This window comes from Cololabis saira, chromosome 17 (genome assembly GCF_033807715.1).
Source record: "Cololabis saira isolate AMF1-May2022 chromosome 17, fColSai1.1, whole genome shotgun sequence".
Taxonomy (NCBI): domain Eukaryota; kingdom Metazoa; phylum Chordata; class Actinopteri; order Beloniformes; family Belonidae; genus Cololabis; species Cololabis saira.
In genome coordinates, this window is record NC_084603.1 from 30613146 (window position 1) to 30625227 (window position 12082).

The 12082-nt window shown below is 41.2% G+C and overlaps 1 long non-coding RNA gene across 1 annotated transcript; it reads right to left on the reverse strand.

The window, feature by feature from the left end:
* Nucleotides 1-6303: 6303 nt before the first annotated feature.
* On the reverse strand, nt 6304-6836 carry LOC133464053 (uncharacterized). The gene is made up of 3 exons (XR_009784405.1): nt 6725-6836; nt 6541-6564; nt 6304-6431 (listed from the first exon to the last, which is right to left on the reverse strand). It is a non-coding gene; the product is annotated as an uncharacterized LOC133464053 (long non-coding RNA).
* Nucleotides 6837-12082: the final 5246 nt, after the last annotated feature.

The following is a 12082-nucleotide window of genomic DNA, read 5'->3' on the forward strand; positions in this document are numbered from 1 at the left end:
CTGGGTCCGAAATCAAGAATAAAGTAAAGTACTAATAATAATATCAATAACTATTATTCATTTAAGTCATAGTTCATTTAAAAGCTGAAAACGAAGTGGTAGCCTATATAAAGGAGCATACAGTGAACACACTTTAAATATGCGCACAGTACAAATGCATTTCCTTGTTAATATTGTCTTTCTTTCAATCTACCCATACCAGCGCATCTAGTATTCCAGGCTCAATCACAGAGTGCCAATCCTCCGGATGTACCTGGATGTGGAGCAGGACATGAAGCCTGCATTCCGCCTCACGAGGCAGGCTTTCCACGGTCTCGTGGAGCTGTTGGCCCAGGAGAGGGACCACGGATGGGGGGTTCACTTGGAGCTCCTCATTTTTGTTTATTGGCTTGCGCATGCCACTTCTTATGGAGTGACTGCGCAGGCCTTTGACGTCCCAAAGAGCACGGTGTCCACAGGACCGCAAAAGCGATCCGCAGAAAAAAATCCAGGGCCATCTTCTTCCCCAGTGCGGACGCACTACAAGAAGTTGGCCAAGGATTTGGTTATCTAGCCCAACATGAGGCTTTCGATAAGGCTGTGGGGGCTATGGATGGGTGCCAAGTCCGGATCAAACCACCCAGAATCAATAAACTGGATTATTTTAATTACAAACAGTTTTATTCCATTCAGCTCCAAGCCATCTGTGACTCCAATGGGGGCTTCCTGGACATTTTTGTAGGGTATGGAGGTTCTGTCCATGACACCCGCATTTTCAAGAACAGCCCGGTTTATGTTAATGCCCTGTACCCCACACCAGGTTATTTTCTTTTAGCAGATGGCGGTAACCCCTGCCTGGAGCTGCCGACCACCGTCATCACTCCGTACAGGCACCCATTACAGGGGAGAACTCAGGAGCGGTTCAACACCAGGCACAGCAGAGCCCGTTCCATAATCGAGAGGTTGTTCGGGATGATGAAGGCAAGGTGGCGTACCACCTCCTTCAAGGCCCTGGAAGTGAGGCCCCACTTCTGCTCCGAGGTAGTGTTGGCGTGTGCGTTCCTCCACAACATCTGCCTCAGACATGGAGAAATCATGGACGAGCCGGAGGAACAGCCTGAGGAACCTGGTCCCCCTGCAGAGCTGGATGAAAGCGTCCAGGAGCAGAGTGGCGTGCACATCTGGGACAGGCTCTGCGCTCATGTGTCTGCACCCCTCGAGATACAGGCCCCATTACAAGATCATAGTTACAGTAGATGTCACTAAAGCGCTCATGACATTGTATTTAAGTTATTTTATGACCATCTGATTATTATTTACCATGACGAGCATGTTGTAGCCTAATTTTAGTTTAGTAAGAGCCTGTAAACGGATGGTATCCTTAGTTAAATATTCCAGCTGTGTTATGACCATCTAATATTACTTTCCATTCTGAGCATGATGTCATTTCATTGTTGTAAGAGAGCGTATAAATTGATGGTAACCTGAGCTAAATATTTCAGTTATATCGTTACTATTTACTGCAACGTTTTTTGTTCAACTTGCTGAAATTGTTTGAATTTGTGGTCATAAATAAATGAATCGCCACATTACTGCCTGGAGGTCTATAATATATCGGGCTCTGTGTGTGTGGAATAAGTTGCCAATTTAAATTATTGAAGCACCGACTAAGACAGGTTTTGAAGAACTTTCTGAGAAACACATTGAATGAATGAAAAACTATTTCAAACATGCTCAATAATGAAAAATATATATATTCAAACCAAATAACAATAGTTAGAAAATAATCATAAATACAATATAATACAAATCATAACAATCATGAACAAAAACATGCCTCACTGGCTTTATTTTTTATTCCCTTTTTTTTGCCTGCTCGAAATGGAGCAGGGAGAAGTGAAAACTTATGTAGCCCTGCCCCGGTTATCCACAACACAAAACACAATTCGCCACCCTAAATTAAGCCATATACATCAATTTGTATCCAAATGTTATCTAAATCTGAGGGCATTAGGTGGGATACAGTTTATGTATTGTGATGGTTGGTTTTAGTGTACTTTAGTTTGTTTTAATTTGAAGCCTATGCCGTTTTGTCAGACATGATATCTATTGTGTCTCATGTGATGTTTTGATGTCTTATTGTGTTTACGTTTTGTTGATTTATTGTGTCTTATGTTTTGTTGTGTGTGGACCCCAGGAAGAGTGGCTGCTACTCTGGTGGCAGCTAATGGAGATCCAATTAAATGAACAAATCAAATAAACAAATAAACTGCCTGACTTGTTTGTGTTGGATTTAAAACTATCTTGCTAGTATTTACATGTATGCATTTCTGTTAACACAGGAAATCTTAATTCAAACACTGTACTCAGGTAAGGGAAAAGAAAGTCTGTTTATTACACAGGTCAACACTGAGGATATGTCCAATATGAATGAAACAAAAGAAATTGAACCTCAAATTATGAATGAAAAAATGATGAGGAAAACTAACTCTTGTCGACCATCTTGCCAAAAATGTCAATTAACTGGGATAAGTGCTCATCCCTCCTCTTTTCCCTCTCCTCCTCCTCCTTTTCGTCCAGCTCCTTCAGCCTTTTGTCCTGTTTTTCCGTGTAGTCCTTTAGTAAGGCCAACACTTCATTTTTCCTCTTCCTTGATTTCTTCCCTGTAGCTGTCATGGATGAACCTGGAGCAGGAGCAGAAGTACCAGGGCCCTCATCAGGTCCTGGAGCAGAGGAACTGGGCCCCTCATCAGGCCCCTCTTCACTTGAGTCCACTGCACTGGCAATCAGATTGAGAGGCCTGATGGAGTCCCTCTGCCCCAGGGCTCTGTGCATGGCCTCATAATAAGGCCAGGTTGCGGCTGTGACCCCTCCAGCCTCTGTTCCAGAGCCAGTCTTCGGCAAGATCAGATCCTGTGTGAAGGAGACAAGGTCAAATTATATTTTGTTATGAACCCCATTTATACTGCAGGACCGGAGACAGATGATTTCCGAAGATCCACCATGGTGTGAAGCATACCTGTATCCACATGCAGAAGAATCCCATATGTGATCCAGTGACCCATTCACTGGATCACCAAACTTTCATCAAACTTTATTCACCCTGTACTTCTTCTTCAAGTTTTCCCACTTTTTTTGCAGCCTGGCTCGCTGTTATGACCCCTACTAGGTCCAATCTCTTTAATGATGACACTGTTGAGTGTAGAAAATGTATGTTGTGAAGGGATTCTGATTATCTGTGCATGACATGAACCACAGCAGGAGTGTGTAATAATATATCTCAAGTTATGGTTTAGTCATGACCCGCTAAATAAATAATCATGAACTGACATTTCTGCAGATTACTATCTTAATACATACTCAAACGCGTGGGAAGAGGCATTTCTGTGACCCGTAAATAGGGTCTCATTCTCCAAACGGAGTTCGATTAAGCTGAGCGTTTGTTGGTCGCTCTTTGTGAAGGAAATAATAGGACTGTTGTAAAATCATCACGGGACAACAGTTTCTGAATTTAAATCATCAGTGGGATATGTATTTATACTTAAAAGGTGAATTTCCTACTGTACGTCCCGCAGTCGCACGTGGCTCCTTTTCCTCCGCCATCCTGTTTTGTTTACATTCTCCCTGGTAACCTCCTTTTATGTCACAACGCAATGAACTGTGGGTAATTCCCTTTCCCAAAGTGTGCGGGGATGCTGACTTACGGGAAGGGAGCAGTAAGGGCTCAAAATGGCTGCCGGGAGCCCTCGCGCACTTAACCACTTGAGGAATGGGACAGCCCTAAGCCCTTACGCAAGGTGCGGGAGTGTGCACGTAAGTCTGCGAGTCTGTGAGGGTGCGGATTGGGATTGGGGGATAGTCTCTCCAGCGTGTCCTGGGTCTTCCCCGGGGTCTCCTCCCGGAGGGACATGCCTGGAACACCTCCCTAGGGAGGAGGGACATGCCTGGAACACCTCCCTAGGGAAGAGGGACATGCCTGGAACACCTCCCTAGGGAGGAGGGACATGCCTGGAACACCTCCCTAGGGAGGAGGGACCTGCCTGGAACACCTCCCTAGGGAGGAGGGACATGCCTGGAACACCTCCCTAGGGAGGAGGGACATGCCTGGAACACCTCCCTAGGGAGGAGGGACCTGCCTGGAACACCTCCCTAGGGAGGAGGGACATGCCTGGAACACCTCCCTAGGGAGGAGGGACATGCCTGGAACACCTCCCTAGGGAGGGGTCCAGGAGGATCCAGTACAGATGCCCAAGCCACCTCAGCTGACTCCTCTCAATGTGAAGGAGCAGCGGCTCGAATCCGGCTCCTCCTGGACTTTTCCCCCCACCTGGAAAAGTGTATATACGTTAAACTTACCGAAAAAAATTCCCTTCTCGGACCCCGGTAATCATCCACCAGGGGAATTTTGTTCCAGGCAAAATAGGATTTAGAAATGCCAAAACAGGAACTTTTCAGTATATGGCGGCGTCTGGCGATTATCGACGTTGTCGTGGCCACCTCAATATTGTCGACCTGGAATTCTTTCATGACATGAGAGAGAGTTCCTTGTCATCCTGCAATTAAAAACAACAGAATATGAGTACATTAAGTAACCAACAGTAGGATTAAACAACTAGATACTTAAAACACCCGTAACTATGATTTCATTTACACACATCAGGACTGATCCTTGGTGGAGATGCAGGGACCATTTCCTCACTGTCTCTTCTGAGCCCTCGGAATCAATGTAGAAATCCTCCCTTTGATCCATGGATGAACAAATACATAGATTAGTTGAAATTAGTGCTGGGCGGTATGACCAAAAATTTATATCACGGTATTTTTCAAAATTATATCGGTTTCACGGTATATCACAGTATTTTTTTTTTCATGCACAACTGGGTGTTAACCACATTTTCTAATGATTTGGAAAGGAATTGCTGCAGTAAATTGGCTTAGAATGGGCTATTTTACTGTCATGAGGAGGAAATATTGTAGAAAAACATTAATGTCCACACTAGTATAAATACAGGTTTGCATGGCCTCACAAAATGTTGCCGTTTACAATGAGGTGGCGGCACTTATGATTCTAACTAAGTGAGAGAATCAGTCAGACAACACTTAAAGACTTTAAGTGTTGTCTGACTTGACTTTTCTCCCGCACTTCTAGTGTTACCTGTAGACGTGGTGGAGATCTCAGCTTCATGCATTCTTGATATTCTATCACATGTTTGCGGCTGAGGTGGTGGAGCAAGTTGCTAGTGTTGCCTCCCGCGGCTACAACTTTAGCTATACAACACTTGCAGATGATTGTTGTTTGTTGGACGTCGTCTTTTTTAAAGCCAAAGAATTTCCACACAGCCGACACTGCTCCTCTTTTCGGAACAAGTTCCCCGGTGTTATGTTCTGGAACAGTTGTGGGACTTTCGTTTTCAGCCATCTTCACCCACATATGTCCGCTGTAAACAATGCAACTGCTAAATAGTGACGCACCGAAATGAAAATTTGTGGCCGAAACCGAAAATAATAATAAACACTTGACCGAATACCGAACAATACCGAACATGGTTCTTTGCAGTTTTTCATTTATTTTGCCAATTTTTTCACCATTGCATAAATCAAATAAATTTGATTTAGGCATGCTTTTCAAAGAAAAAAATCTTTTACAAAATTACAAGGTAGAAAATATTTATTGAACATAAAAAACTGAAATTTTTTTAATTTCCCAGCATTATGTTGTTTTGGTTCCACCTCCTGGTGAATGTTAGGTAAAATTCTTATGGGGTTACTTTTTGGTTGGCCAATGGTTTATGTTTGTGGTGCGCAACCAGTACGGGAGCGGCCAGTCTATTTCCTTATATTACAACGCCGTTATTAATTGTTCGGTTTTTTTCCCACTTATTCCACCGAACACTGAAAGTGTTTTTTTTTGCCATTTTCGGCCGAACAATTTCGGTTACCGAACAATCGGTGCATCACTACTGCTAAACAGTCCCCTCACAAACAGTGTCCAGCGGCGCTATGTTCCGCCGCGGCGTTTCCAAAGTTGTGTACGCTACTGTACATACTCACCGGTATTACGGTATATGAAAAATTCATATCATAAGACAAATAAACACCGGTATTCGGTATACCGCCCAGCACTAGTTGAAATTATAAGTCCTCTCTGTTTTTACATACATGTCAAAATTGGATAGGAAGAGAAATCAGTATATATTCCCCTGGGATTGTAACTACATTTTCAGAGACCACCGCTATTATATCAGAAAATAATGAAGTAGATTCTAAAGAAAAATATTTGCTTCTTCTTTGTTTCACTTGTTTCTTTCCATCATTTTATAATTCACTTGTAGCAAAATCTTTTATTATTGGTGTTATATTTTGCACATCCGAGTACGCTCAAGATCACTTACATCGCCACTTGGGGCTGCCTATGGCCTTCTTCAGGCTGCCTTTCCTCCACGTGCAAAGGACTATAAAAAGAAAAGGCAATCAAATCGTTTTGAACGGTATCAATGTTGTCAGCAGGACAGACATCTGTATTATCGAAACACACATCTGAGTATGCTCAAGATCACTTACTTCATCGGCTGGGGCTGCTGCTCACTGGTTATGCCACATGTAAAAAAAACATAAATTATATACATTATACAGATCTATTCAAATGACATGGGAATACTATTAGAGAATGTAATACAAATAAAGCCGGGTATTATTATATGACTATGATGCCAAAGTTAATGGATCAATGGCAGCTTTAGAATACCTTTGGAAGCAGATATAGGTTGGAACGGCCCAAGACTCTGGACTGTTGAATAGCCCTGGGACAATTCTCCCCCAGTGGCACAACCTCACGTCTCCCATTTACCCGACACAGGTGGAAACTTTCGAGTACATGAGGTACACCGTGCCAAAGGGCCTCAACAAATCCCTCAGCATCCAAATTTAAATTGACGACCACCCTGCTGGCAGGAGTAGCATCTGAAAACAAAAGAAAAAAAGAAATCTTGGCATATTATTATGAAAGTGGTATTACTAGTGAAAAGTCAAAGATCCCACAGCTATCACAGATGTAAAAGTTATTGCTAAGATTTATTTTTATAAAGTTCTTGTTAAATTTTATTTATATTTTAACAAAAAAGTTCATGAGATTAGAGAAAAAATAGTGGTATTGTAGCAGTTAAGCCTAAAACTTAAAACCACTGAGGGGCTGCATAAACAGGCTACATTTTATTGACGCACTTGCTGCTGCACTACTGAAACTTTGTGTCTAGTGAAACAGAGGACTTACAGCTTCACTTCTTTATTTGATGGTTTCTTTATTGATCACCGTTTCAGGATCTTCAATGTCGTGCAAGAATCCATTACAAGTGCATATAAAAGTCCATTTATCTGTGACTTGTTTCACTACTACAACAGACAAAAGTGACAGAGCGAAACGGGGCAGAGCGTAGCGGCCGAAAACTTATAAGCTCCTCCGTCTAGCAACACCTGACACCTGATTGAAAACTCTCACCTATATAACATTTACTACTGAGACAGTGAGGACACCTACTGGCCCAATTTGGTACCTTACACACACACACACACCCACATAGAAATGGCTCCTACAGGCATATTGGCAAATCTAAAAAAAAAGACATGGCTTTCCTAGAAAATTCTTCAAAATTACATCATATATCATCATACATCATATATACAACTGTGTTGAGATATATGCCCTCTATACCACTATTTTAAAACTGCTGTGTAAATTATTACATTTGTTGTTAATCAACTTTACAAACACTGTCAAGTGAAGGGAAAAAAGGACAAATTACCACGATGAGACTGGTAATGGCTCAAAGAGGGACTCCTTAAAACGGACACCTTAAAGGTGATCTGCCTGGTCCTGGACGTCTCCCGCCTCCTTCTCCTGACAGGTCCAACACCCTCTTCTCTCCTGAACATTTCAAATCTACATCAGAAAATTACATATTATTGTCTAAGAAAATGGTAAAAAGAAAATTGTTTCTCAAACCCATTCATACGGAGCCCCTTTGGTGACATTTGAAAAAAATAAAATAACGCAAGGCTACGAGTTAAAGGTATAGTCTGTAATGTTGGAGAGCTAGCAAGATTTGAAAGTGGCACCTTCTCTAAGCCCCGCCCCCTCCTCCCGTCAGCGCTCCGTCCAAAGCCACGCCCCCACAAACTTTGGGGAACGCGCATTTGCAGGAGTCGAGTTTTCCAGGACATTTTGGACAACACATTTTCAACAAAACTACCCCATGTCTCATTCATCTGTAAGCGAGGCCGGTTTTAGGGGGGGCAGTGGGGGGGCTGTGCCCACCCAAATGTGCGTCCTGCCCAACCAATCAAAGTTATAGGGATCCTTTATTTTTTTTTATAAATATAAAAAAATATCACAGAATATCTGGACCGTTTCTGATTGGGTGGGCACTGCGCATCATTTTTAGACACAACAATGAACGCATACCGCAAAAGTTGTGTCTCGGAGGGACCCGACGTCCCAGCAAAATGAGCACAACAGAGAAGAGAAGTGTTCAGAACAGCACACAGAGCACACACTGAAGGCTGATTTATGGTTCCGCGTTAGTCGAGTCGGTAAGGATCCAGTAGGGAGACGTACGTAGCTCTGTGTTTTATGTTTATTCACCATTCCATGCATAATTCTGGTCCGTTCCTTAAAGCAGGGCTTTCCACAAGCGCCGGCTGCCGGCCATATAGCCGACTACTGGATTAGGTCCAGCCGGCTACTTTAACGTTTATTTTTTTAGCTTATAAATATTATTTTTAGATTTTAATTAAATTAAATGTTTTTCCTCATTGACTGACAATAATGTCAAACTGAACCGCACTCATTAAAGTTGTGATTCGCTCTGCTTGTACACAAATTACTGATCACCGGGAGAAACTCCGCGGCCCCGACATGGGTGTGTGTGTGCGTGCATGTGTGTGCACGCTCAGCGGAGTGAATGTGTCGGAGGCAACAAGCAGAGCTCACCATGATGATTTTGTTGTGACCATAAAAACGGTACGTCCTTATTACTCAGGCTATCCACTACAGAATGTAATCAGTTTAATCAGTTCGTATTAAAAAGAAAGCCCAACCGCGTTGCGACGCGCGCCGTACGGTGCGTACTGCCGCGTACCCTACGCCGTAGGCTCTGCGTTGGTGTAACGCGGGACCATAAATCAGCCTTAAGTCCCTTTAGGCTAATACTGTGAGAAATAACCTCTCATAATAGCGGTGTGCAGTTAATACATGTAATAAATGCTCCTACTGCTGTTTCTGCTGGCTACTGAGTCCCGTAAGTGGCGAGTGAGTTTTAACTCCTTAATTACTAACCAGCGTCAGAGTCACGCACAGTAAACAAACTGTGATGATAGAGAGCCACCTGTTGGTCAATTTAAGCAACAGCATGGCCAGCTGCTTGACAGTGGCTCAACTCATTAGTTTACTGTTTTTGTTGTTAATAATGTCATTGCAATTTTATCTATGCAATTGTGAAAAAAAAGGCAAAATAAATGAAAAACTGTGAACAACCGCATGTTTTGGTTGGTTTACATTTTAAATGATCATGAAATTTTTTTTGTCTGCTAAAACTACTTGAAACTTTTTTAAACTGCTTAAAACTACCTGTTTGTTGTGCCATTTTCTATATGGCTCTTGTTAAAACATGCTATTTGCTTTATTTGTTAATAGAAAAAAAACTAATCTCTGGTTTCTTTCTATTTTATTCCAGAAGGGAGGGGGGATCTTCGGATTTTAAAAATCGAGATCGTTCAATATGGGAAAAAAAATCGTGATCACTTTTTTTGCCATATCGCCCAGCCCTATTACAGACTATACCTTTAATAGCTCCGTACATTCATTCTTGAAACTGCAGTAACATTTTGACTTAGAAATAACATCACAAATGTGTATAATTAAAAAGCTAAACGAATATTATGTATTTTTGCCAAAACAATAATTTGCAGAATTTGTTGTTGTGGTTAGCTTTTTTTTTTTCCTTTTTCAAACTAACAATAAATGATTCCACCTGTAGTAATGATGACGAATATTACAGAAAGGTAAGGATAGAAACACTTACCTTTGAACAAGGGAAGAGCCCCTATCACTCCCTCCAAGAAATACAGACACCACGGTTCTTCATTTACAGATGGCTTTATTCTCCCACTCTCCTTGTACCACCAACACCGTCAAACTATTTAAATACATAATGCACAAAATAAACAACAATATACAATAAACAGAATAAACACAGCTGTGGAAGGCTACGAAAATCCTGCTAATTAATTATGCAAATCAATTATGCACGACGCACATATAAACGTAAATAAAACATACTGTACCTCGCTGGCTGCACATAACCAGAGGCAAATGAGTCCGCTTAAAAAAAAATCTTCCCAAAAATGTCAGCTTTACCCTTAAACTTTTCCACATAACTTATGCAGCATGACAAGCGCTTCTTCACACCTGCTGATTGAGCTTCCAATCATTTAAAGTGTCCCTGCGCAACACAGAGCATGAAGAAAGGTTCCTACACAAAAAGTACAAAAAACAATACAACACTTTGGGAAATGAATCGCATAAATATCGCAGAAATAATTAAACAAATAAAATAATGACAAATAATATTTATGGCAGTTAAAGCTCTCCTCAGGGTCCTCTTCGTTCAGGTTCCGAGGAAATTGTGCGTTGATCCTATCCCTAATTTCCGACACCCATCGTCCACCACCAAATATTGCTAACGCCTAAATTCTCATTCTATTTATACAATCCGTAAATTTTGAATTTTTGCGGGATAATTGAGCGCTAATGAAATCTTGTCTGTGATTGGATCACAGATATTCGAATCAGCGAATCGAAAGACAATCTGGTGGTCCCGTTACTTCAGAGCAGAGCAGTGGATAAAACAGATTGGCGACAACCATAGACATATATACGTAGACGCTGCATCGAGTGTTCTTCCCATACATCCATGGTTCTTCCCCGCTGCTGCGATACGTCAACGTCGCCGCCATATTGGATGTGGCAAGACTGCGCTGTAAACTACCGATAATACAAGTAAATTGACTTATTTTCATTAAGCGCCTTTCTACAAAGAAATTTACGTTTTACGTCTCGTTTATTCATTCACACACGCACTAATATACTTGGGAAACAGTTAGACACCAAATATCATATATTTAATTTTCTCAGATGGCAAAAATAAGAACTTTATTGATCCCACATAGGAGTAATGTTATATCAGCTATAGAGAACAAGGTAGTGCCGAAAAACAATATATATCCCCCCTCACAAAAATAAGAAAAATAGAGAAACATATTTTCCCATCAACAAAACATATTTTAAAATTTTCAAGTAACAAATTAACATATTTGAACCACCTATGCACCTATATGCATCTCTGTTCGTGGACAACAAGTTATTACTCAGATTGACAGGCTGCTTCTCAAATTCTTGTGGAAAAATAGAACTCATCTGAAAAAATCTGTTCTAATGAATGACTATGAAAATGATGGACTACATTTTCTAGAGATTTCTGCACCCTAAAAAAAACATTTAAGATGAATTGGTTGAAACAATTCTTCAAAAATCCTAACTCTATCTGGAGTGTGTCATACCCTTCCATAAAGGTCTGGCTCTTACCCAACCGATACCTGTACGCTTCCGTACAAATCTGTGACTGATCATACAAATGTTATAAAGAACATGTTAATGTCGCAGTAGTATGTTTCATGTAGCACTTTTCTTGTTTTCACACTACAAGCTACATTCACTGATCTACACAGACCTGCACAGCTTTAATTTGACTGCAGCGTTAAATGAAAACTGTGTGGATCAACACTGAAATGACTGAAGTGGTTGTAAATCATTTGCAACAGAAATACAAAGTTTTCTTACAGCTCCTCTTCATCTAGTTTATGTAAATATTACTTGAGAATGGGCTTGACGTGCAAATGTATCGTGTTTCTGATGGCATTTACATTTTCTTCTCTTCTTCCCTCCTTAACTTTTCCAATTTACATTAAAGCAATGACACTGCTTGTCTTCTATTGTGACATATTGTTGTTATATAGACATTTGATGCACATTCTGTGAGATTTGATTTAA